Source organism: Pinus tabuliformis, chromosome 1_1 (genome assembly GCF_031772625.1).
Source record: "Pinus tabuliformis cultivar Carrire ecotype Pingquan chromosome 1_1, CPIR1, whole genome shotgun sequence".
Lineage (NCBI taxonomy): Eukaryota > Viridiplantae > Streptophyta > Pinopsida > Pinales > Pinaceae > Pinus > Pinus tabuliformis.
The window spans coordinates 718,793,576-718,821,496 of NC_142297.1; the positions used below are offsets into that span (position 1 = coordinate 718,793,576).

At 39.6% G+C, this 27,921-nt stretch overlaps 1 pseudogene; it reads right to left on the reverse strand.

Moving 5' to 3' along the window:
* Positions 1 to 8,609: 8,609 nt before the first annotated feature.
* LOC149215913 (sucrose synthase 4-like) overlaps positions 8,610 to 27,921 on the reverse strand; it is a 52,167-nt pseudogene continuing 32,855 nt past the window's right edge.

Consider the following 27,921-nt stretch of genomic DNA (forward strand, 5'->3'; position numbering starts at 1 on the left):
ACGACACCGGGTTGTGCAAACGAGGAGACCAGTCCCTTAATATCCGAGGGATGCAAGGACAATCTTTGTGAAAGTGGTCTCCTTTGCAAATGACACATGGTGATTTAGGCCTGGTCGGTGCAGTGTGTGGATTTTCGTTAGATGACACTCGTTTTCCCCCATTCGCCTTTGGCTCCTTCTTCTTCTTCTCTTTCTTCTTCTTTTCCTTCTTCTCCTTAGGAACTTGACTTTTGGCTTTACCAGCCCCATCAAGCGAAGAGGAAGGAGGAGAGGAAGAATTAGAGGAAGTAGAAGGTTGGTGGGCAACTCTGGACTCGTCTAATTGTTGATTCAATTGTTCAGGAATAGTGGTGTTCTAAACAACAGAGGTTGAGAAGAGCCATACTGGCAAACCAATTGTCAGCCCTGGAAGCAACAATGTGGCCATATGGGGCGCACCAACATCTCCCCAAGAGAAGAAGGGACTATGATTTCCTCCAAGGGGAATTCCTTGGTTGGTAGACTCCATTTTCTCAACCCAAGATCAACGTAGGAAAGGGTAATGAATATTCCGTTTAAAATAAATTTTTATATGCTTTGACACAACTTGTTTTTTCAGTTTTTAAGAGTCGAGAAAAAACAAAAGATGACTCTAGTCTCCTTCGATTTTTAATGAGCCTGAAGTGACAAGTGCTCAGATGGACCTTTTCCGTTAAGGAGTCTAAAAAGGAACGAAAGGGACTGCTCTGGAGATCTAGGTAGAGGGAGTACCAAACAGATCGCAAAACTACAGAATACTTTTTACGGTACGACAGTCAATCTTCCCAAATGCTGTGTTCAGTGCATTGCGATCGATAGGGTGGCAGACACGGCTTCCTATGGATAAAGGATTTAAGCCTATAGGGGTCTCCCAAAATATACTCGACGGTATGTGGGAGCACAAGTCCGTACTGGCACTTATCGTCTCAAAGTGGAGGAATCACCCAACCATCAGTGAGGACAACAGCTACCAGGCTTTACAACGCCGGAATACGTCTCTAGCCCAGACCTCTAAATGTTGTGCGTTAAGTTCCAAAGCGTTGTTAGATTCATTGAATTTAATTTAAGTTGATCTTGCTTATGAAGTTTTCCTTTTGGATTCACCACGAGATGTAGATGTAATTCCTAAAATGCAATCTAAAGATGATAAACAAACTTTTATCTCTTTTGTGCAATGAAAATCCTAGCTATTAGAGGAAAAGAAAGACACAATCTTTTCACAAAGAGCAAAGAGCACACTGTAAATGTACTTTCCTAAATCAAGCCAGACAGACTGTCTATATGCAAATGCACATGCATGTATTTGTTTTCGACTTTCTTAGTATTGATGCTAAAAAGAAAGTTGATGTACAAATCTGAATTTGCTTTCAAGCGATAAACATAAACAAGCTTCTTTTCGAAATCAAAAGATAGAGATGATTACGACACCTTGCGATTTTGAAATGCATACTCATTTTTGACACTAGAAAATCACAAATTCAGACCAAAGGCAATAGTAAAAGTATAATTGACCATCAACAGCAATCAAACTTTCTCCTATGATCGAAATCGACACTTGCGATAGATCTAAATCAAAGGACGACAGTACAACTATTCTACTTTTGCAATGGAAAACTGTAAACGACTCAACAAACACACAAAAACATCTACAGTTCTTTTGTACAAAGGAGGCGGAATAACAGCAAGGAAAAGGGGTTTTAAACAGACATATACTGATCACAGGCAGCAAAATTTAGAGACAGAACTGGAAAGAATGAAGCACAAGAACCTCAACTGCACAGGGCTAGTCTGATCAGCGCACCTGTAACACAGAGAAACTGGATTGCAGCGCAGGTTGCCCTTTCGGGAAGTGCGCTGAAATGCTAGATCTCTTAACAGTACTGCGTGGGCTTGAAACGAGAATCTGTCCGGGTTCTGGGTCATAGTTTGCAGTTCAGTCTTTGGTTTTTGGCCGAGTAAAAGCAATCAGTAATGCACAATCAGGGGTAGATCTAAGGAGGGTCTAAGAGCTATCACAAGGGCAATCAGATAGTTTGTGAATCAACTGTTCAAATCATAAACAAATCCAGTGAATGGATTGAAGCAGCAGATGTCTACTTTGCATTTGTTATGGCAAATGCAGTTCGAATGCTACTTATAAGTTTATGAAACAAACAACAAAGAGATACACAAACAAAGTAATTAGACAATATCCCCAGCGGAGTCGCCATTTTGTTACTAGGAAAAGTGTCTATTTAGAACTGCTCTATCCCACTAAGGTGTGACAGCTGCCTTAGAAACAAACAGAGAAAAACTACTTTTGTATTTCATTTATGAACTATAGATAGAGAGGAATAGAAAGAACCGACCTGTGTCTTGCGCTAATCCTTTGATCCAATCCCTCTCTTCTTCGACAGTCTCCAGCTACCTGCTCCCTTACTTGCCCAGCTTCACCAAGTACCTGTAAGATCATAGAAGAAGAACACTATACAAAGACATGGATCTATATTCATAAACAACTTAGGATCAGATTTAAGTTAACCATACAAATGTAACAAGCATCAATGATACAAAAGCATGGACGAAAAACTCAAATAGTTTTTATTGATAAACAAGAAGATCCAGGAGGAGTTACAACCGATGGTTCCTGACCCAGCATCAACCTCCCAGCAAAGAAGCCCCTTTTCACCTCCAACAAAGCATAGATCACCCAATACTCTTATGTTTGTCTCAAAACCAACATCAATTTCTTACTTGTGCAAAATTCCAGCCTCTGGATCTCTGGGATGAGGGATCCATATATAGATGTGTGTAAGGAGAATGAGTCAGCTTGTGATTTGATTAGTGTCTTCTCTCTGTCAGTTCTTGCTTCCACTTGGAGACTGAAGGCCTCTTACTCATCCTTGGTCGAATTCAGTGAGACAAGTGTCATAGGAGAATATTCTGGAAGCTTCCATTGTCTCTCCACCTCACGGAATGACACTGCCATTTGTCATTTCTCGCCCAACGCACCCTCATAGTGCATTTAGGTGCGTTGCAACACACCTAGCCAGTGTATTTAGGTGCTATGCAACGCACCTAGCCAGTGGAGCAGCTGAAATGATCCTGTTTTGACTTATTCTGAGCAGTTTCTGGTGGAGAACTTCTGGGAGAAGCTTTAATTTGTTGACCTTGTTCCTTTAGGTGTTAGAACAAAACTTTTAGGGACTTAGGAGCCCTTGGTTTATGGACATTTCATGCTTGGCACAAAAATGTCTATAACACCATGTACTCTAATGTGTGCTTTATGCAGATTTTTTGGTCAATTTTGGACAAAGTCAAGGGATTTATGAGCAAATGGCAGCAAATACTTGAGGAAAATAGGGAAGAGTTTTTTTAGGGGGGTGTCAACTTCATTTATGACCCCTTTCCTAGAATCCTCCATCAGCAACTCGGAGCACGAAGGTCCACATTGATGCATCCAAGGGGCAGCCGAGCAAGTAAAGAAGGACTGTTGTTTATCTCCAGTTCTAGAAAGCCGAGCTCCTTGATTTTAGGAGGACTGTTGGAGGACTCCATTTGTATAGATAAGGGGGCTTAAAGCCTTAGTAGGTTAGCTAGTCATTAGTAGAATTTTTTCACTTTTGTGCAGCACTTGTTCAGCTCATTTTCGAGCTTCCTTTTTTAGAACAGTTGATGTAATGTGACTTCTATTTTTGATAATGGAGATGAAACAGTTTTTGAGCCAGCACTGATCTCTTTCAGAGGGCTGAAGCTCTTGGGTTAGAGCCCAAACCAAGCTACCTAGCACCTCTTGCTTTGTACTTATATGTTTTTGCTTCAGTTAATGAGTTAATTTCTGCTACATAGATTCATTTTTCTTTGTTTAGATTAGGTTGTTTTTGATGGTTTGCATAGTTCTTTTTGTTTCAGTTGCTCAAGTAGGTTACTGCAGTGATAGAATAAGATTCAAAAAATCCAACAACAGGCCCTGATCTCCTTTCTCCCTTTCTGGGACTATGATTTGAGGTCAAGGCACTACTACTGCCACCAAAAACATAGTTTTGCTCTTCGATGCAATTTCTAGTGGGATGACTTGATTTGGAAAGAATGATATATTGATTCAGATTCAATTGCCTAGATCATTTCCTGTTCTTTTACAATATATCTCTCTACATGCTTTTCTGTTCAAAGGTTACTGTTCAACATTTTCTGTTTGTAGGTTAGAAATTAGGTCAAGCTAGAGAAATTTTTGTTTTCATGGTATAGTTAGTCGTTTCTTTGATCAGTTTTCGTAAGTAGATGTGCAGATCTCTTGTAGGACACCTCAGCTCACCATACATCTATAAAGCAGTTAGCACCATCTCACGTCCCACATATTTCCCAAGTCATTCGCAACATTTCACCAATCTGCCCTAATTTCTGTGTTTGTCTCCATAAGCTTCCCTCTTGCCATTTAAACAAATCCGACCATCATGTTCCATATTGATCTTCCTTGAAAAGCTCCAGACACCTCAACACCTTCATCTAGCCTTCATTTACCCTTTCCATCATTTTTCCACCTTCAAAACTTCCAAAAATAACTCTCGGCCTCCTCCTGTAGATCCCTTGCAGCCTCTTGTAGAATTCCCTGTAAGTGGTGTTTTGAAATCCGATTGCAATGGAAGACTTAAGAAGGGTAAGAGGCTTGTTATGACCTCTCCACACCTTCCTCCACCTTTGCAAAAGCCAAGTCCATCTTCCTTCGCTGCCAAACCTCTGCACAATCACAACCAGATAAATTACAAGCATAATAATTTCACATAAAAACACTCAAAAGCACAAAAAGATGTTTTCTTCTCATTTCATTTCAAAAGTAGCTTGAATAAATGTAGTTTACCATTTTCAGTAGTAAATGGCACTCATCGCATCAGTTTCTATCTCTTTTTCTGCAAAATTAGGGTTAGTTGGATAAATTAGGGTTTGCTAGGGTTTGCGTTACATTTCAGTCTTCCTTCTCTTTCTACAAGTAGAATAGCCTTCGTAGAGTTAGCTTTCTTTCATCATAATTAAAAGCTTCTTCTGGATACTCATAGAAGTTGGCTTGAGCTCCTAGTGATCTTGCGCCAGCTGACCAAGTGACAGCCCGTAGTAAGAGCTAGTACTTGTGCATACAACATCGTCGCTTCCAAGTTTGTTACGAACTACCGGGTTGAAAAAAGTAAAGTAGGAAGCCTCAGGAGTTGCAACATTATTGCTGCAATACTGGTGCTCACCACTTTTTTGCACCGTTGCCAGGGAAGCGTTAGAGTATTTTGTGATTACTGCTTTTCTTCTATTTTCTACTGCAACATTCTGCTAAGTAGTTTATTTCAACAAAAGTAGAGTAGTTGTTCTTTCGATTTCTACATTTCCTTGCTTTCATTTCAATTCTGCAATTTCCATTTCAGCAAAAGTAGATTAGTTCTTTCAATTCTGCAATTTCCATTTCAGCAAAAGTAGATTAGTTCTTTCAATTCTGCAATTTCCATTTCAGCAAAAGTAGATTAGCTCTTTCAATTCTGCAATTTCCATTTTAGCAAAAGTAGATTAGTCATTTCCTCGCTTTCATTTCAATTCTGCAATTTCCATTCCAGCAAAGTAGATTAGTCATTTCCTTGCTTTCATTTCAATTCTGCAATTTCATTTCAGCAAGTTCATTTCAGTTAGTTGCAATTTGTTTGTTCAATCAATTTCAGTTTTGCAGGTATTGGTGAGCCCCAGTATTGCAGAAATAATGCTGCAACTCCTGAGACTCCCTTCTTTAATTTTATCAACCCGGTAGTTCGTTACAAACTTGGAAGCGACGGTGCTGTATGCACAAGTACTAGCTCTTTCCGCAGCTGTCACTTGGTCAGCTGGCACAAGTCCGCTAGGGGCTTAAGCCAACTTCTATGAGCTCTTAGAAGAATCTTTTTAACTGATGGATGAAAGCTAACTCAAAGGAAGCTAATATACTTGCGGAAAGAAACTGAAAGCCAAAAAGAAACGCAAACCCTAGCAAACCCTAATTCTACCAGCTAATCCTACTGACGCAAAGGAGAGCATGCAAACTACTGACGAAGATGCCATTACTTCTATGAAGGTAAAATACATGTGTCTAGACTACCTCTATCTGAAGAAAACATCTTTTTGTATTTTTGAATAAGTTGTTAGAATTATCATGCATGTGCTTTTAACTATTTTTTTACTGTGCAGAGGTGGATTGGCGAGAGGAAATGATTGGAGGAGGTCAGGAAGGTTTAGAGAGGACCTAAGGGGTCCCTAGCACCCTTTCAGAGAGTTTCACAGAGTTTGGCTATCAAGAAACCTCATTCGTGAGCTTCTACAGGAAGTCTACAGGGGTTCTACAGGATGTTCAGGAATTTCTATAGGATGTTCTGTAATTTTTCTACAAGATGTTCAAAAATGGGATTTTGGAGCATGGATGGAGGGAAAAAGGTGGAGGAATGAGTATGGAGGTGAAATAGGGGTGTAGGGGAGTTCAAGACTTGGGGAATGGAGCTGAGGAGTGGCAAGGATGGTGGGATTTGTTCAAGGAAGACTGAAGCAATGTTGCACAAAAATTAGGGTTTTGGGAGCAAATGGAAAATGTGAGGCAAGGATTCTAAGTAGAGGGTGGAGTGGATGGTGCTGATGGAGAATAAGCAGATGAAGAAGTGGTACAGGTGCTCTGCAAGTCGTTTTTCCAATCTGAACCAACAAAGACTTGTAAATTCAAAGACCTAGTTACGTTGACCTAATATGCTAGCTGCCAGTAAAGAGAATGAATAGAAGTGTGACCTGCAATGAAACCATGTATTTTAACTCATGCAACTAAGAAAACAAAAGTCTGAACTTGTAACCAACTTCTACACATGAAAATTGAACACTAGTGATTGCATGGCAAAGCAAAATCAGTGTTTTTGTGGGCAGCAAAGTCATCCAAGTCACAACTCCTGATCCCACTGAGGGAGAGGTGAAACCACAGATGTTTGATGGCCCTTTTCTTGAAGATTTTTCTGTTAACAACCTATCAACTAAATCTGAGCATGAAAATCTATTTTACTCATCAAAAACAACCTAAATAACAAAACAAGATTTAAATCTAAATAGCAGATTTTATTCTAAGAATGCAGCAAAGACACATGAAAGTAAACAAAGGAGGTACTGGGCACTTGAGATGGGCCCAAACCCAAGAGATATAGCCTCCTAAAAGAGATTTAGAGCTGGTGCAAAGCTGGATTCATCTTTATTGATCAAAAGATATGTTACATTCCAAAAACTGTCCACAAGGAGAACTTGAAAATGTGCTGAAAGCAAAGCTAATCTACTGCCTAAAAATCGAACTACAAAATGACTACAAAATGAATACAAAATGACTATACAGTGACTAACAAAAATGACTAACTGAAATGAGGCCCTAAGCCCTCTTATTTATACAAATTGAGGACCCCAACAGTCCTCCTAAACTTTAGGGACTCGGCTGCCCAAAACTTGCAGTTAACAGCAGTCCTACTTGACTTGCTTGGCTGCCCTTGTGTTAATTGATTTGGTGGCCCTTGAACTCCGAGCTGATGGTGGAGAATTCGAGGTAAGGGCCCATAAATGAAGGGGACACCTTCCTACAAATCCTCTCCCTTGTTCTCCCACGAATTTGGCTGCCAAGTGCTCATTTAAACCTTTGATTTTGTCTCCAAATTGACCAAAAAGGCTACACAAAGCACACATTAGACTTGTTGGCATAATGACTAACCCAATTCACTCTATTAGCATAAATATAATAAAAAACATGCAATAAACTAATGAGAATGGTGGATTAAGTCGAATTAGGAGGTAAATGAGCCCAAGTAATTATCCATTTGTGGGGCTCATTATCACCCCCCTACTGAAAGTGTTGCTCATCCTCTGAGCAACCAATCTATCTCCTCATCTTTGATGGCCTTGGTGGCCTCCCTGTCATACCAAGCTTTTGAAGTGATGTCCTCTTCTCAGTCATGAAACCATGCTTTTCTCTTTGCTTCTTCCCATTTTCTATGCTCCTTTTCTTAGGGAAGTTTCAGCTTTGGTATGATTGTGCAAGTATATTCAATCAGATGGTGGCAATGGTGGTGAAAGGACATGAAACTAGTGGAGGATGGAAGAAAAGAGTGGTTGCATGCCTCCTCAACAGACTTCAAGCTTCAAATCCCTCTCCATAATCGATTCTGGCCTGCCCAAAGGCTCTACAGGATGTTTCTGGTAGAAATACAAAACTTCCTATAGAAAGTCCTGTAGCTTCCTGTAGAAGGTTGAACCATGACTAGAATGTGTCTGAACCCTGAAAAAATGAGTGTTCATGGAGGGGATGGATGTGACGATGCCTGGGAACTTGGTATGGACCCTTCTGCTTGTGTTGGGAGGCCCCCTTTCCGCATTGTGTCCCTGCAACCTGCAACAATTTCGAGGGATTAAACTTGTTTTTTTCCTCTCTATTTCTTCCTCCTTTTTCTTTCTTGCTTTTCCTCTTGCTTTTCCTGTGGCTTTTCCTATGATGGTTTGCCCTAGGTTTTCTTTCCCTTAGCTTCCTTACCCTTATTTTTATTCTCTGCCTCAATATCTTGCTTCCTCACGCTCTGTTTTGGCTTGTGCACTAATCAGAATGGGAATTCTGTATATGGTTTCCTCCCCAGAACGTGGAGGACAGTATCCCTCAAGTGTTTGTTCTTTGCACACCATTCAACCAGTCCTGTCATGTTTTTCACTCTATCGAGTCTTGCCATAGAAAAGATAATGGGCTTTTTACGATCATTCAAAATACACGTGTTCAGCTGTCTGTTCAGGATTGAACAAGAGTTCCTCAATTGAACCATGTAAAGTAGTAAGACGACGCTGCTTCTCTGTATAAGGGAAATAAATCTACATGTCTGCTTCAGAAGAAACAATGTTGAATTTGGGATAAAAAAACATCAATTCCATGAACCACATGATAAAGACCAGGAAGGGTGAAAGCAGTGTGGCTCTCATACTATCCAATAGTATCCTTGCTTCCAGCAATCTCTTGATATGTGCTAGTGATAATAAAATCTGCATGATTCATTGCAATTAGATCTGCAGTAAACTGGCAAGAGAAATGGATTTTTCTTCATATTTTTCCAGTATATGTCTGAATCTGGGCATTTGGTCTTCTCCACAGCATGGGCTATGTTGCACTGAGTGATTCCTTGTCTATGTGAAATCAGAGATGCAACTAAATTTCCATCACTGTAATTGCCAATGATCAGATCAGGTTGACCTTTTAGCTCTCCCGTTACTTCATTTAATACATCCTCTGAAAATCTTTCCAAGGCCGCACATCAAGTCAAGAAACCCATTTCTGTAGAACTCCTTTTTCTGTTCTAAAGGGTATCCAGAGTATCCTTGAATGTTGTGTTCCACCAATTCTTTCAATTCGTTGATTGCATGTTGTACCATAGGCCTCAGGAATCAACCGAGTCACCACAATAATTTCAGGTTTGATGTCCAATCCTTGATGTTTTATTCTCAGCAACATTTCATTCTCCAATGCACGAACTTGATCAAGTATATACACAACCTATCCACCAGTATCTGGCATTCCTAAAACATTTGCTTGGCCAAAATAACCCTGAGGTGAAAGAATCACAACATTAAAGACCATAGGAATCCTTCCTAGAAATGTTTCTAAAGTTGATGGATCAGGGGCCTGCAGAGTCTCCAAGAGCAAATGAATCATATCCAAGACATGTTCTGCATTGCCTCCCCATCCCTTTTCCAATCCCAATTCTTGTAATTTTTATTCAAACTCTGTATGTGGTGTATTCTTGGGGAACTTTTTAAGATATTCCTCTGCCTTTACCAAGACTGAGCGTAGCTTGGACAAACTTTGTATTCTCTCATTCAGCATCAGCTTCTGGCCTCTGTAGCTGTGTGCTCAAAGGAAATCTAGCAAGGGCTGCATGCTTTCTCTATCATGGAATAATCTTGAGGACAAATGCTGATTGAGAAATTGAACTCCACTACCAATGGAAGATGGCCGTGTTGGGCGAGGAAAAGATTCATTGAAGGGCTCAAGGTCTAGCTTCAATGCATATTTATCCTTGACACTTTCATCCACAAGGTGCTCCTTGAATTCCAAATATTCAGCCACAGAAAGCTGTTCAGCAGCAAGTTCATCAACATTGACACAGACATAATCCCACACACCAGGCCTTGGCCGTACTGCAAGAACAATCCATGGTGGAAGAATGATGGCCTCCTATGTGGACCTTAACACATCTCCAAATAGCCCATCTTTGAGCGTTTGAAGTTCATCATTCTCTCCCAGTACCTCTGTTAGTCCATCTAATAAATGATGAGGCTGCAAAATCTTCTTCCCTTGTGATACATATCTCTCTTCAGGCTCCAAATTTGATGAAGAAAAACTCGGGCTTTTCTGCTCTGGAAGGCTTTGCTGTACTTTCCTGTAGAACGTCTTCCTGTAGAAACGCCTGTAGAGCGCCCCTGCGCCTCTGAGCGAGCCTGATACGCAACAGAATCTCGAAGACAGGTAGAAAAACTCAGTGGAGGATGATAGGTTAACCGATTGTGCACACTTCAGTTGAGGATGTGGAAAGTGTATATGAACAGCAGTTTGTGAGTTTTAGCCGAGCCGTCTTTAATTGATGCGTGATTTGTGGTGAGGTGGCAAAAACATGTGCTGGCCATGCAGACGGAAGTGTTGTCACGAATCATCATGTTTCCTACCTGTGATCACTCCATCAATCACGTTGAAGGTCAAACAGTCACCATTACTTGTTTCCCAATTTCCTCTTGAGATGGCTGAGCGCACGTGTCTTATTCACCCACCGAGTGCTGTTGAACTGGATGAGGGTGGCCAGTTAGCTAGCCACCGATTTTTGTAATATCAACCATCTCATTGCTCATGATGTTTCCGAATTACATTCATGCAATCAAAGGAATGAGTTTTAGTCACGTACCTGAAGTCAAATGGTTGCTGTGAGGTGCTTTTTGCTACTGCATGCATCTGTTTCGGTGGTTGCATGATGGATCCTTTGTGCTATAAGCTCTTTTTTGTCTGATGTGTGGTTATTTTTCTTGTGCAGGTATCCTCTAGCCAGATCTAAGTTGCAGGAGTTCGTTTCCACGTTCAGATCTGCACCCTCAAGCTGCTGCTGCTGAATTTTCATAGGACCAAAACTTGTTTTCGCCATTGCTCCCGAACGATAGATCGGATCGATCTGAGAGTTGCTGAGCATGTGCCTATCATCATGATGCACCTCCCATAGAAAAATTGAGATCAATGGATGCACAAATTTCGAGAAAAATGGAAAATGGCTGAAGATTTCAGAGATCAATTTCTCGGAAACCGTGCATCAGAATCAGCTGAAACTGCTTGGGTAGGTTACTATCACCCATATGCATCTCCCCATGAAACAGGTTTTGAAATGGATGCACGGATATGGAGAAAATGCAAAAATGGCTGACGGTGATGGAGGAAGATTTCTTGGAAACCGTGCATCGGAATGGGTTGAAACTGCTCGAGCATGTTGCCATCATCCCTATACAATTCCCTGTAAAACGGTTTTTCAAATGGATGCATGGTTTTCAAGTTAGGGCAAAAACAAATTATGTTCTATGTATTTTTTCTTCAAAGCATTCTGCAAGTTTTTGCATGGAAAGAAAAGCTGAGCTTGGGCTGTGATGTAGGCATGGAGATGATGGAGGAGGAGTTTTAAGATTGCAGGAGGACTTCTGAACCCTTGCGGAAGCTATCGTGTTCGCCAAACTACTTTTTTGCAATCCATTTTTAACTTCTTGTAATTTCTACAGGAACTTCCTGTAGAAAACACAGTTTTGAGGAAAGAAGCACAATGACATGGAAAAAATGATGGAAAAGGGTGAGGGATGGAAAAATGGATGTGTGCAGGCCTCATGGACATATTCCCAGCCTTCGGGTCCTCTTCAGAGATCAATTTGGCTTTTTTGTAAGCTTCATGTAGAAGACACAAAACTTCCTGTAGAAAACACAGTTTTCATAAAAGAAGCACAATGAGGTGGAAAAAATGATGGGAAAGGGTGAGGAATGGAAACATGGATGCTTGCAGGCATAACCAATAGATTCCAAGCTTTAGATTCCCTTCCAAAATCGAATCTGGCTCGCTTGAAGGTTCTACAGGATGTTTCCTGTAGAAGGCACAAAAATTCCTTTGTCTTTGTTTTGAGCGATCCTCCTGACCTGCAATGTCCTTCTTGCAACCTGCAATTATCCAATGGAAATTAGGTTTATTTTTCTTTTTCTTTTTCTCCTTTTTTTTTTAAAAACAACTAGGGCACCTCATGGAGGTTTTCACCCTAATTGCCTACCCCAGGCGCCTCCAGGGGAGGTTTTCACCCAGGGATCTTATTCCCTTTTTATTTTCTCTTCTTTCCAACCCATTGACTACCTCATGGAGGTTTTCAATCAATGAGCCAATCTAAGGCGCCTCCGAGGAGGTTTTCACCTTAGATTTTTATTTTCATTTTTTCCTTTTTCTTTTTTCTTTTTTTTTCTACCCTACCCTACTTGAAAAAAAAAACAAAATTCTTTTCAAGTATAAGAATACTTCCAATGGAGCCATGTGCACATCGAGATTAGAGATAAAATGATGTGGTGGCTTGAAATTCATGCTTTGACAGCTATCCAGATCTCAGAGACCAAATGATTTGAATTTGAAGGGATCAAACATAGCTGAGGAAGAGAGTACTGCTGCAACTTAGTGACTGTCTGGAACCATGTCTCAATATAGCTTTGATATCCTTGGTCCTTTTACTGATCTGGATCATTCTCCATATCTTCTTCTATCATGACCTTCTCATCTTCCTCTTTTTGTTGATCTTTCTCTTGAGTACATGGAGGATTTGATGGTAACCATGAGGGCTTGATCTCTTATTTTGATGCCTTCTCTTCATCAAGTGCAGCTCATGGTTCTTTGATCTTTTCTTTTGAATCTTCTTCTGCTGGATGCGGTCCTTCAATGCTTTCAATACAGTCTCTTTTCTGCAATCCTCTTCCTGAGCTACGGTGAACATCATTGAGCTCAAGAGGAGTCATTTGGACATGTTGTGTCCCAGCATTGCAATTGTGTTGAGCTACTCCAATGGACAGGTTTGGAAATGGTGGTATGGGTAGCTGAGTGGGGGCATAGATTTGAGATGGATGTGGATGGGGTTGTGGTTGGGCAGGCATTTGGGGTTGCCTTGGTGGAGCAAGAGGCGATGGTTGTGGACGAGCAGGTGGTGGAGGAAAAGAAGTGGGAGGAGTGTTGTATTGGGGCATCCGCCCTTGATGAGGTGCATTCTGTTGAGCCTCAACCTTGCACTCATTTAGCTATCCTCCCAACAACTTTTCCCTATTCACTTCTCTCTTTTGTCATCATTTCCTCCATCAACTTGTTCAATTCATTGCATTATATGTCTTTTTAACATGATTTGTTGACTGTGCTAATGATTGATTGTTGGTTTAGAATTTTGGTACATGTACAGCAATTCTGCAGCTGTTCAGAGATTCCGCAGCCTTTTTGTTGTTTGCTATACTCCACGTGTCTTCTCAAGGAACGGGCCACATGGGCACGTTGGTATGGATGTATACATGGTTCGTATGCTATTAGTTGGGCCAAATCGGTCACATATGCCCCCAGTCAACACAGGTGCACCCACGGTCAAACAACAAAGTTCCAAACGGTGGCACGGCTCTGCGTGAGCAAATGAGACACGGAACCACAGCTGGCACTTCCTCCACGCCATGAAGACAGCAAGGGACAAGATCTAACCATAGATTTACTCCCCCTGATGACCGTTTCCTCCAAACGTGCACGGAGTTGCCTGCGTGTTGCTGCATAGTTAATTAGTCAAGACTGTAGTTGCTTAGTTTACACAGAGGACAGTTTATCCCTGTGCCTATAAATAAAACGTTTGCCAACGCTTAGAGATTAGCTTTTTAATATTGTAATTGCTGTAATTATTTTGGTTACCAAAATCTGTTTTAAAGACTGTTTTTTACAGCACTTTTTCACTGTATTTTGACATGCTGATTTAATATAAGAAGATTGTTCCTGCTCATCTCTACGTAGCTGATCTTTAGCTGGTTGAGTGGATGGAGGGCCCCCATCTGCCACAACCTATGTACAGTACCATTTAACTTTATTTTCCTGCCTTTCTTTGTTTTCATTTGCACATGTACAATAATGTATAGTTTGATTTCTGCAGTTTTTCATTTCTTTGAACATGTATAATAATGTACAGTTTAATTTCATGCCTTTACATTTCCAGCACTTTTCAGAACTGATCAGTTTGTTTATGCGGGTGTGTTAGGAGCCCGGGATAGTGTGTTTTTATTTCTTTTTATCACTGATGGTATTTGAAGTTGTCTTGTCTTAGCTACTGATTTTTACCTTGCTTACTTAGTTTCATTGCTAGTTTACTTTATCAAGTTTTTGACAAGTTGCGTACTAACCTTTTGATGGTCTTCTCATCATAATTGACTAACCTTTATTGGACCAAAATATCATTGAGTGGCAGCTTGGTTTGATTAGCTTTTGGACTCATATTACTGATTCCTTCTTAACTATTTTTCACATGAACAATTTCAGCTAGAGGCAGAATGTTAAGGAAGAATGAAGTGTTATGATTTGTCATTTAAGTTTTGCAGTTAAAGTAGTGTTTTTCACTTTCCATTGAGTTAACATAGATGCTATTTTTGTTCTTATCAGCAGCATAGATAGTGGACTAGTGCCATTAGTCACTTTGTTTAATGCTTTGCTTTCATTTGAAGTTTCAATTCCATTGCAAGTCACTTTTCAAGCTTTCTCTTTAAAAAGTTCAAGAAGCATTTAGAAACCACCATATGCACACACACTCACTCATTTGTTTATAACTTCATCACATCACATTAGGAAGATAAGTCAAACACAAACTAAAAACGACAAAAAGAACTAGGAAAGGCTGCTTAAGTATATATTGTACACTTCACTTCATCAGCTTACGAGCCCCGGGTTGACAATTTATGATAGCAATTTAGACAACACTAAATTGACCAAACATTTTGGCGCCGTTGCTGGGGAAGTGAAATTAGGTAGCCAATTTCTAAAAAAAAAAATTTAAGAAAATTTCAAGAAAGGAAAATTGATAACCTCTCAAAGTATGCTCTCCTCTTGCACTTAGAGTGATCTGGAGGATCAGAAAAGAGAAAGTTATTAGTTTAATAGTTTCTTAAGTATGCTCTCTTCTTGCACCTAGAGTGACCTGGAAGATCAGAAAAAGAATTATTAGCCTGACTTGAAGAAAAATAAAAAAAAATGACATGCATAGAGCTAGAGATTCTAGGGGAAGGTTTTTAGCTAGAGCTAGAAGTTCGATTTTTACAAGTCCATCTACTTCAAGGAATAGACAAGAGACACCTCCCTCATCTCCAACTGATACTCCTAGCCCTAGAATTCCTGGAATTCAAGAGGCAAGAATTGACTCTCCCACACCTTCTATTGAATTTGAATTAGAAAGAGATCCTTTCCGTCCTTCTACAGAAAGACCAATTGTAATTGAAGAAGTAGAATCATCTGAAGAAGAGGGAGAAATTCCTCATTCACCCTTTGTAGAAGAACCAGAAGACTCTGAAGTCTCTAGGGAAACCATTATGACAGAGGAAGGAGGTGGTAGAGGTAGAGGTAGAGGAGGAGGAGGAGGAAACAATGGAGGAGGTAGAGGTCCCATTGGAGGGAATAGAGATGGGGATAACTCATTTGGGTTTCCTATCGTCGATGAGGATTCCCGAGCCACTATGAAAAACATATCACCATTTGTCCTCCCAAACTTCCATGGGTTAAGAACTGAGGACCCTGAAACATTTCTATTTGAGTTTGAAGTCGTGTGTCGAACTTATGACTATCTGGATGACTCTCAAAAACTCAAATTGTTCCCTTCAACATTGAAAGATCAAGCTTTGAAATGGTTCATGGGGTTACTCACTCAATCCATTAGGTCTTGGGATGAGATGAAACAAACATTTTTGGATAGGTACGTGGACTATTGTATGCCTACCAATCACAAGGATGAGGTATTTAAAATGGTACAAAGAGAAGATGAGAGCCTAGAAGATTTACTTGAAAGATTTCAATATAACCTGAAAAGAGAAAAAATGAGTAACTTGGATGAGGAGACCTTGAAAGCCCTCCTATTAAAAGCCATTAGAGATGAATGGATAGATATCTTGAACATGATGGGGAAAGGAGATATATCTCAACTTTCACTCAATGATATAGCAGAACTATGTGTCCATCTCTCAAGGGGCAAATCAAAAACTCAAAAAGGGCCTAGAGATCCTTCTCTCCTTAGAGCAAATAAATCTGCAACTGGATCAGTAAGTAGGGCTGAGATCGGCAATATGCTTGATGAATTCAAAACTGACATCTTAGGGAGTCTTAGTGAACAATTAGATACCCTTAAGATTCACAATAAACAGAAAGCAGAAGCCGAGGCTTTGGCCATCTTTTGCCCGAAATGTAGAAAGAAACATGCTTTAAGGGAATGTCCCTTGGATGCACACGTTGCAGAAACATGTGTAATTTGCTCAGAAACTCATGAGACCAAGGATTGTCCTTCAATTCCTGGGCTCAAAGCAGTCTTTCAAGAAGATCCAAATACACTTGAATCTCTTTGTTTTGTTGCAAGGAGACCTTGGCAAGGGCAACAGAATCAAGGCTTTAACAACTCTATGAATTTTCAACCCCAACCAAATTGGAATCCTTGGCAACAACCTTGGTCTCAACCTCAAAATCCTTTTCAATCATGGATGCAAAGCATGCAAAATCCTTATGGGAGACTTGCTCAATTCTATCAATATCCTCCATCTTTTCAGAACCAGCAACCTCCACAACTTCCAAATCAAGGTCAACAACTATCATTTCCATACCCTCAACAACAACAACCTTCTCCACAAAATCAAAATTCTCAACTCTTGCTCCAATCCCAGCAGAAGTCAAATCAACTTCCTTCTCAGCCATTGCCAAACCCCAATAATAGGAACCCTCAAAATGCTTACATGATGGAAGGTCAACCATTCCCTACCTATATGATTGTTCCTCTCAATGAAGTACAACTCAGATCAGGTAGAATCCTAGATCAACCTTCTATAAATGTTCAACAACCAAACATTTCTGAGGAAGAATCTCTTAGAGCCAATAAGGGTTCTGAAGCATCTCTTCAAAACCAAAACATTCAAAAAGAAAAAGAAAAAGAAAAAGAATCAACCCCCACAACTCCCATAGTTGAACAACCTACATCTTTAGCCACACCTCCTTTTCCTGAAAGGTTACAAATCGACAAAGGAGTGGAGAAACAAATTTGGTTGCCTGACTATAATTTTCTAGATGAATTGAAGAATGTCTGTATCAAGATTCCCTTGTTACAAGCCATTAAAGAGATTCCCATTCTAGCAAAAACAATAAAGGAGTTGAGCCTTAAAAGACCAGGAAGGAAACCAAGAGATACCAGAAGGATCCACCTGGTAGGGAAAATTGCAGATATCATGATGGGAAAGATTACTATGCAGAAATATGTAGACCCTGGTAGTCCAATTGTCAAAACACATATCAATGGGGTAGAAATACCAAATACTTTGATTGACTTAGGGGCTGCTATCAACATTATGAGTAGACAGACCATGGACCAGTTAAAACTTCCTAACCTTCTCTTTACACCTACTTTACTGCAACTTGCAGATCGATCAATCATTAAACCTGATGGTGTATTGGAAGACATTCCAGTCTCCCTAGACTCTTGGGAATATCCAGTTGATTTTATGATTTTAACTCCTAAGAACAATTTAGGAGGACATCCTCTTATTTTAGGAAGACCTTGGCTAGCCACAGCTGATGCTTTCATAAGTTGTAGGTCTGGGGATATGTATATTTCTGATGGCAATTCAACAAAGAAGTTCAATCTGTATCCTCCAGCGAAAGCAATTACAGAAATAGGAGATAATGAGTGGGTTGATGATGAAGATACTATACAACCTGTCTTTACCATTTCTGAGATTAGTGAAGATAGTCAAATTCTGAATACGTTAGAAAATTTTGAACCATCTTCAGAATATGACTCTACACAATTTCAGTTGGATTCTGACATAGAGTTTCTATCATCTAGACAAATGTCTCTTTTCTCTATGGAAGAATTTGGTAGTTCTGCCATTGAGATCTTTCCAGGAAAAACATTAAACATTAACAAAAACTTGGAAAAATCCCAACAGGAAGAGCTAACCAAAGTCTTGCAAAGACATTCTACTACTTTTGCATGGGAGTATACCGACATGAAAGGTATTGACCCTAAGACTTGCATTCATCACATCTACATTGAAGAAAACAGTAGACCAATCAGACAACCTCAAAGAAGGATGAATCCAAACCTTAGGGAGATAGTGAAAGAAGAGCTCCAGAAGTTACTCAATGTAAACTTCATTTACCCCATTTCAGATAGCCAATGGGTTTCTCCCTTGGTGATAGTACCTAAAAAGAATGGTAAATGGAGGGTTTGCATTGATTACAGAGAATTGAACAAGGCAACCTTGAAGGATCACTTTCCTTTGCCCTTTATTGATCAAGTATTAGATACTTTAGCTGGCAAAAAGTATTTCTCATTTTTGGATGGTTTTAGTGGTTACAATCAAATTCAGGTAGCACCTGAAGATCAAGACAAAACCACATTTACTTGTCCTTGGGGAACTTTTGCTTATCGAGTACTTCCTTTTGGATTATGCAATGCACCCGCTACATTTCAAAGGGCTGTACTAGGAATCTTTTCAGATCTAATTCATGATTGTGTAGAGGTCTACATGGATGATTTCACAGTTTATGGTAACACATTTGAAGAAGCATTAGAAAATTTGGAAAAAGTCCTAATTAGATGTAAAGAAACAAATCTTTCATTAAGTCATGAAAAGTGCTTTATGATGTTTACTGAAGGGATTGTTTTAGGACATCATATTTCAGGAGATGGAATTAAAGTTGATAGATCCAAAGTGGAAGTCATCTCCAAGTTACCTGTTCCAAATTGCCAGAAAGATGTTAGAAGTTTTCTTGGGTTTACTGGGTATTATAGAAGATTTATTGAAAACTTCACCAAGATAGCATCTCCTCTTTTCAAATTACTTACCAAAGACTGTGAATTCAAATGGGATCTTGAATGTCAGTCTGCATTTGAAACTTTAAAGACTAGAATATCTGAAGCACCCATTTTGAGAGGGCCAAATTGGAAACTCCCTTTCCACATTTCTACTGATGCTTCAGATACAGCTCTAGGAGCTGTCTTGGGACAAAAGGATTTGGTCCCTGATGCCATTTATTACACCAGTAAAAATTTGACTCCCACTGAGTTAAATTACACTGTGACTGAAAAAGAATTCTTAGCCATTGTTCATGCAATCAACAAGTTTAGACATTATATAACCGGCTATGAAACTTTTGTCCATACTGATCACTCTGCAATTAGATATCTCATGAACAAATCTGTTACTAATGGCAGAGTTACAAGATGGCTTTTACTTTTACAAGAATTCAACATTACTGTGTTAGATAGACCAGGGAAACAAAACACAGTAGCTGATTTCTTGTCTAGAATCCAAAATACTAACGAAGATTCTCCTGTAGAGGATAAGTTTCCAGATGAATACTTGTTTGCAGTAACTACTAAAACTCCTTGGTATGCAGATATTGCTAACTATTTAGTCACAGGGAAGCTACCTTCACACTTATTTCCTAATGAGAAAAGGAAAATCATTCAGGAGAGTTCACATTATTCTTGGATTTCTAATGAATTGTTCAAAACAGGGCCAGATTGTGTGATCAGAAGATGTGTTCAGGAAGATGAAATGCCTGACATTCTTAAGGCATGTCATGATGAACCGTGTGGCGGGCACTTTGCTGACAAGAGGACGGCCTATAAAATCCTTTCTTTAGGATATTATTGGCCTTCTCTCTTTAAAGATGCAAAGCAATATGTTAGAAGGTGTGACAGCTGCCAAAGAGTTGGGAGACCAACTCCTTCAAATGAAATGCCACAACAGCCACAGGTATGCATCGAACCCTTTGAGAAATGGGCTCTAGATTTTGTTGGACCTATTAATCCACCATCCAAGCAAAAGAAGTATATATTGGTTTGCACTGATTATGTTACTAAGTGGGTAAAAGCCAAGGCATTGCCTTCTGCCACAGAAAATTCAGTTGTTCAATTTCTTTTTGAGGATATTTTTACTCGTTTTGGTGTCCCAAGAGAAATTGTGACAGATCAGGGAAGTCAATTTACATCTAAATTGGTGGAGAAGCTGATGGAGGAATACAAAATCAAGCATAGAACATCTACTCCATACCATCCGCAAGCAAATGGTCAAGTGGAATCTACAAATAAAGTTCTTGAAAGCATCATCACCAAAATTGTTCATCTCCACAGAAGAGATTGGGCAGAAAGGCTTCCTTAAGCCTTATGGGCCTATAGAACTACATGGAGAAACACAACAGGACATTCTCCCTATGAACTTGTTTATGGGAAAGAAGTCTTGCTCCCTATTGAGTTCCAAATCAAGACCTTCAAGATGGCAGTTCAATTGGGGATGAGCTTATCAGAAGCCCAAAAGCACAGAATGGAGCAGCGGAATGAGCTAGATGAGATAAGACAAGATGCAATTTTGAGGACTGATCTAGTTCAGCACCAAAGAACTAAGTGGCATGATCGACACATCAAAGAGAGAAAGTTTCAAAAGGGAGATTGGGCACTATTGTTTGATTCCAAGTTTAAGGACTTCAAAGGAAAATTTCAAACTCATTGGCTTGGACCATATGAGATTGATGAAGTCTTTAACAATGGAGCAGTTCGAGTGAAGACCATTGATGAACTTCAAACTCCTTTCATTGTGAATGGTCACCGATTAAAAGTCTACCACAAGCCACTCTCAAGGGAGGAATTTGTTAAGTTGTTCCAAGAAGATTCTGCAATGAAGCTGGTGGAGAAGAATTCTTCTCCTCCATCAGCCTAATCTTTGTTTCTTTCAGTTAAAAAAAAAAAAAAAAAAAAGAGAAAAAAAAAATTCTCTTGTATAAGCCTGAAAACCAATCTTGGATTGGCGGTCTTATGCAGAAAATATAAAGTGAAAATCAGGGTCACCTGACACTTTATATTTTCCAAAAAATCTCCATTTTTCTCTCTATCTCATCTACCATTTTGTCCATCTCATCCATTTCATCTCATCATTTTCATTCCACTTCATTTTTCCTTCCAGTCCATTCATTCCATCTCATTTTCACTAATAAAGTCCCTCTCAGGACTATTTCATTCAGTCAAGTTGTTTTAATCCTCTTTGTGCAGGCAGAAAAGTGTTGCTACAATTTCCACAGCTAGGAGCCAATTCCGCAGCTGATATCAAGATTCCGCAGCTAATACACTCTGTTCCTGCAATAAAAACAAACTCTGTTTCAAAAAGAAAAAAAAAATCTGCAGTCAAAAGCACCAACATCATTAAAGAGCAAGGACACATAGCATATACAAAGGCAGCAATAAATCAAAGGTTAGCATCATAATTAGCAAAGGGATCAAAATGCAAATACACGAAGGTATGTTCTAAATTTCTAACTAACAGTTATATCATTTATGTATGGTTTTCGGATTATGGTATGAGGCACTTAATGTAATGATTGACAAGATCCCCGTCCACTCCTCATCCATTATTCTGCGTAATCCACCTCACCATCTTCCTAACGGTTCCCTAATTGCTGTTGATTCGAACTTAATACGAGCTGCACTCTCATTAATTCTTCGTACCAGAGTGACGTGTACTGTTGTACCACGACTCTCCAATTGATCATTCCGCAGCCAGGTGTACACAACCACCCGACGTCCATGGGATTCGGCCGTTTCATCCTTTACTCATAACACCATTCTACGCATGCATAACCCCATTTCTATTGTTGTTCACTCCCTCATTCCATCGTTTTTCACTCTCGGTTTCATTCACTACTCTGTTTCACCGTAAACATTCTCTGTTCTATTTTCCTCACCTCTCCACTCAAAACGCTGACCACAATTTTTGTAATTGCATCACGGCCATTCTGTTGTAGCCGTAATACCCACTGTTGAGCACTGTTTTCCCGTATAGCTCTCTCCTCCGGTATTCAAATAGCGCTGTCAGAGCAGCAAGAGAGCTGGTAACCGAAATGGGCAAGTTATTAAGAGCAGAGCCGGAAGGTTCTAAGTTTCTAAACGATTACCCACAAACAAAGGATGCCTTGCAGAAGGCCAAGTGGTTAAAATTTATTCAGAAATTCAAAGGATATCACAAAGAAGTTACCAAAGCCTTTGCTCAGTCGTTTGATGGAAAAACAAATACTGTGGAGATTGGAGACCTACAATTCACTGTCACAGAGAGCAGCTTGGCTCAAGCAACTGCTTTGCCTCGTACTGGGGAACGTTGGTTCAAAAATCGAACTGTTGAAGGCCAAGAGTGGAAGAACATGTTGAAAAATCTAGGTATGGATACCACTATCTTCACCAAAGGAATACCTGTAAGTGTCATTAAAGAGGAATGGACTGCCTTACTTTTTCTAGTTCAGAAATTTTTAACACGTGAAGGCAGATTTAGTATAATGTATGTTTATCATGCAAAGATAATGATGCATTTTATGGGTGAACATACCATCAATCTCCCTTACTTCTTGCTATCTAGTCTAAGAAAAATGAGTGTCACTGTTCAGAAACATGTGGGAAACATTGAGCCCCACTTATACCACCATGGACTCATCAAAATCTTGATTGAGGAGCAGTTAAAAATGAAAAAGGATACATGGGAGAAGTTCCTTGTTAGAAACCATTTTCTAGAGGCAGCTGAAGCCTTTAGTAGCTTCCCTAGGGTACCCAAGAGAAGTAGAAGGAAAGGGAAAGAAATGGTTACCCAAGAAACTGTTGTAGAAGTTGAAGAAACTGCCCAAGAAATTGTTGCAGAAACTTTTCAAGAAATTGCCCAAGAAACTGTCCAAGAAATTATTCAAAAGGAAAAGAAAAAGGGAAGCAGAACAAAAAGACAAAAGAGGGATAAAGGGAAAGCCATTTTGCAAGAGTCATACCCTTCACCTGAGCCCTCAATTGAAGAAGATACCCAAACATTAGCTCATAGGCTTGCTCAGCTCCATGAAACTGCCATCTCCAAAAAGAAACAAAAGCAAAAACAGCAAAAGCCAAAGAGTACTAGCCTGCAAGTAAGAAGAAGCAGTAGACTTATAGAGAAGAAGAGTGTGACTAAAGAGAAACAGTCCCATTTCATTGATTTGGGCACACCTGAGAAGACTCCAATTCAGCTAGATATTGAGCTAAGTCCTCCAAGAGAGGAAAGTCCTTTCCAGCAAGAGAGAGAAAGCAGTTTTCAAGGATTTGAATTTAGGCCAAGACAAACACCTGATATTGATCCTGTCCAGCAGGAGGCATATGATTATGTGGAAACATTAGAACAATCTGTTGCCGGTCCCAGCATTGTCTTACCCCTTTAACAGCAGATTCAATCTCTGAAGGAAGAAGTATTTGAACTAGAAGTCTTGAATCGCCATATCAAGCAGGAAAACGAAGCCTTGAAACAACAACGCAAAGTGGACAAAATGGTCCACGATAACACAATGCTTCATTTGGGTCTTTGGCAGAGAAAGAACAGGAAGTTGAAAGGGAAATGCAAGAAGTTAAGCAGGGCCTTGGTTAACTTGAAATTCAGGTGCTTGGTTAGGAAACCGAGAGAAAATTTGGCAACAAGGGGGAAAAGGAGAAGGTTGGATGTCTTGGCAGAGGCATCTGAACATGTGGACTGAAAGATTATGACAAAGTTTTGGTTGCATGAGGACATGCAACACCCTCACAGTGGGGGTATGTTGAGCCTCAACCTTGCACTCATTTACCTATCCTCCCAACAGCTTTTCCCTATTCACTTCTCTCTTTTGTCATCATTTCCTCCATCAACTTGTTCAATTCATTGCATTATATGTCTTTTTAACATGATTTGTTGACTGCGCTAATCATTGATTGTTGGTTTAGAATTTTGGTACATGTACAGCAATTCCGCAGCTGTTCTGCAATTCCGTAGCTGTTCAGAGATTCCGCAGCCTTTTTGTTGTTTGCTATACTCCACGTGTCTTCTCAAGGAACGGGCCACATGGGCACGTTGGTATGGATGTATACATGGTTCGTATGCTATTAGTTGGGACAAATCGGTCACATATGCCCCCGGTCAACACAGGTGTGCCCACAGTCAAACAGCAAAGTTCCTAACGGTGGCACGACTCTGCGTGAGCAAATGAGACACCGAACCACAGCTGGAACTTCCTCCACGCCACGAAGACAGCAAGGGACAGGATCTAACCATAGATTTACTCCCCATGATGACTGTTTCCTCCAAAAGTGCACGGAGTTTCCTGCGTGTTGTTGCATAGTTAATTAGTCAAGACTGTATTTACTTAGTTTACGCAGAGGACAGTTTGTCCCTGTGCCTATAAATAAAGCGTTTTCCAACGCTTAGAGATTAGCTTTTTAATATTGTAATTGTTGTAATTATTTTGGTTACCAAACTCTGTTTTAAAGACTGTTTTTTACAGCACTTTTTCACTGTATTTTGACATGCTGATTTAATATAAGAAGACTGTTCCTGCTCATCTCTACGTAGCTGATCTTTAGCTGGTTGAGTGGATGGAGGGCCCCCATCTGCCACAACCTATGTACAATAGCATTTAGCTTTATTTTCCTGCCTTTCTTTGTTTTCATTTGCACATGTACAATAATGTATAGTTTGATTTCTGCAATTTTTCATTTCTTTGAACATGTATAATAATGTACAGTTTGATTTCATGCCTTTACATTTCCAGCACTGTTCAGAACTGATCAGTTTGTTTATGCAGGTGCGTTAGGAGCCCGGGATAGTGTGTTTTTATTTCTTTTTATCACTGATGGTATTTGAAGTTGTCTTGTCTTAGCTGCTGATTTTTACCTTGCTTACTTAGTTTGATTGCTAGTTTACTTTATCAAGTTTTTGACAAGTTGCGTACTAACCTTTTGATGGTCTTCTCATCATAATTGACTAACCTTTATTGGACCAAAATATCATTGAGTGGCAGCTTGGTTTGATTAGCTTTTGGACTCATATTACTGATTCCTTCTTAACTATTTTTCACATGAACAATTTCAGCTAGAGGCAGAATGTTAAGGAAGAATGAAGTGTTATGATTTGTCATTTAAGTTTTGCAGTTAAAGTAGTGTTTTTCACTTTCCATTGAGTTAACATAGATGCTATTTTTGTTCTTATCAGCAACATAGATAGTGGACTAGTGCCATTAGTCACTTTGTTTAATGCTTTGCTTTCATTTGAAGTTTCAATTCCATTGCAAGTCACTTTTCAAGCTTTCTCTTTAAAAAGTTCAAGAAGCATTCAGAAACCACCATATGCACACACACTCACTCATTTGTTTATAACTTCATCACATCACATTAGGAAGATAAGTCAAACACAAACTAAAAACGACAAAAGAACTAGGAAAGGCTGCTTAAGTATATATTGTACACTTCACTTCATCAGCTTACGAGCCCCGGGTTGACAATTTATGATAGCAATTTAGACAACACTAAATTGACCAAACATTTTGGTGCCGTTGCCGGGGAAGTGAAATTAGGTAGCCAATTTCTAAAAAAAAAAATTAAGAAAATTTCAAGAAAGGAAAATTGATAACCTCTCAAAGTATGCTCTCCTCTTTCACTTAGAGTGATCTGGAGGATCAGAAAAGAGAAAGTTATTAGTTTAATAGTTTCTTAAGTATGCTCTCTTCTTGCACCTAGAGTGACCTGGAAGATCAGAAAAAGAATTATTAGCCTGACTTGAAGAAAAATAAAAAAAATGACATGCATAGAGCTAGAGATTCTAGGGGAAGGTTTTTAGCTAGAGCCAGAAGTTCGATTTTTACAAGTCCATCTACTTCAAGGAATAGACAAGAGACACCTCCCTCATCTCCAACTGATACTCCTAGCCCTAGAATTCCTGGAATTCAAGAGGAAAGAATTGACTCTCCCACACTTTCTAGTGAATTTGAATTAGAAAGAGATCCTTTCCGTCCTTCTACAGAAAGACCAATTGTAATTGAAGAAGTAGAATCATCTGAAGAAGAGGGAGAAATTCCTCATTCACCCTTTGTAGAAGAACCAGAAGACTCTGAAGTCTCTAGGGAAACCATTATGACAGAGGAAGGAGGTGGTAGAGGTAGAGGTAGAGGAGGAGGAGGAGGAAACAGTGGAGGAGGTAGAGGTCCCATTGGAGGGAATAGAGATGGGGATAACTCATTTGGGTTTCCTATCATCGATGAGGATTCCCGAGCCACTATGAAAAACATATCGCCATCTGTCCTCCCAAACTTCCATGGGTTAAGAACTGAGGACCCTGAAACATTTCTATTTGAGTTTGAAGTCGTGTGTCGAACTTATGACTATCTGGATGACTCTCAAAAACTCAAATTGTTCCCTTCAACATTGAAAGAACAAGCTTTGAAATGGTTCATGGGGTTACTCACTCAATCCATTAGGTCTTGGGATGAGATGAAACAAACATTTTTGGATAGGTACGTGGACTATTGTATGCCTACCAATCACAAGGATGAGGTATTTAAAATGGTACAAAGAGAAGATGAGAGCCTAGAAGATTTACTTGAAAGATTTCAATATAACCTGAAAAGAGCAAAAATGAGTAACTTGGATGAGGAGACCTTGAAAGCCCTCCTATTAAAAGCCATTAGAGATGAATGGATAGATATCTTGAACATGATGGGGAAAGGAGATACATCTCAACTTTCACTCAATGATATAGCATAACTATGTGTCCATCTCTCAAGGGGAAAATCAAAAACTCAAAAAGGGCCTAGAGATCCTTCTCTCCTTAGAGCAAATAAATCTGCAACTGGATCAGTAAGTAGGGCTGAGATCGGCAATATGCTTGATGAATTCAAAACTGACATCTTAGGGAGTCTTAGTGAACAATTAGATACCCTTAAGATTCACAATAAACAGAAAGCAGAAGCCGAGGCTTTGGCCATCTTTTGCCCGAAATGTAGAAAGAAACATGCTTTAAGGGAATGTCCCTTGGATGCACATGTTGCATAAACTTGTGTAATTTGCTCAGAAACTCATGAGACCAAGGATTGTCCTTCAATTCCTGGGCTCAAAGCAGTCTTTCAAGAAGATCCAAATACACTTGAATCTCTTTGTTTTGTTGCAAGGAGACCTTGGCAAGGGCAACAGAATCAAGGGTTTAACAACTCTATGAATTTTCAACCCCAACCAAATTGGAATCCTTGGCAACAACCTTGGTCTAAACCTCAAAATCCTTTTCAATCATGGATGCAAAGCATGCAAAATCCTTATGGGAGACTTGCTCAATTCTATCAATATCCTCCATCTTTTCAGAACCAGCAAGATCCACAACTTCCAAATCAAGGTCAACAACTATCATTGCCATACCCTCAACAACAACAACCTTCTCCACAAAATCAAAATTCTCAACTCTTGCTCCAATCCCAGCAGAAGTCAAATCAACTTCCTTCTCAGCCATTGCCAAACCCCAATAATAGGAACCCTCAAAATGCTTACATGATGGAAGGTCAACCATTCCCTACCTATATGATTGCTCCTCTCAATGAAGTACAACTCAGATAAGGTAGAATCCTAGATCAACCTTCTATAAATGTTCAACAACCAAGCATTTCTGAGGAAGAATCTCTTAGAGCCAATAAGGGTTCTGAAGCATCTCTTCAAAACCAAAACATTCAAAAAGAAAAAGAAAAAGAAAAAGAATCAACCCCCACAACTCCCATAGTTGAACAACCTACATCTTTAGCCACACCTCCTTTTCCTGAAAGGTTACAA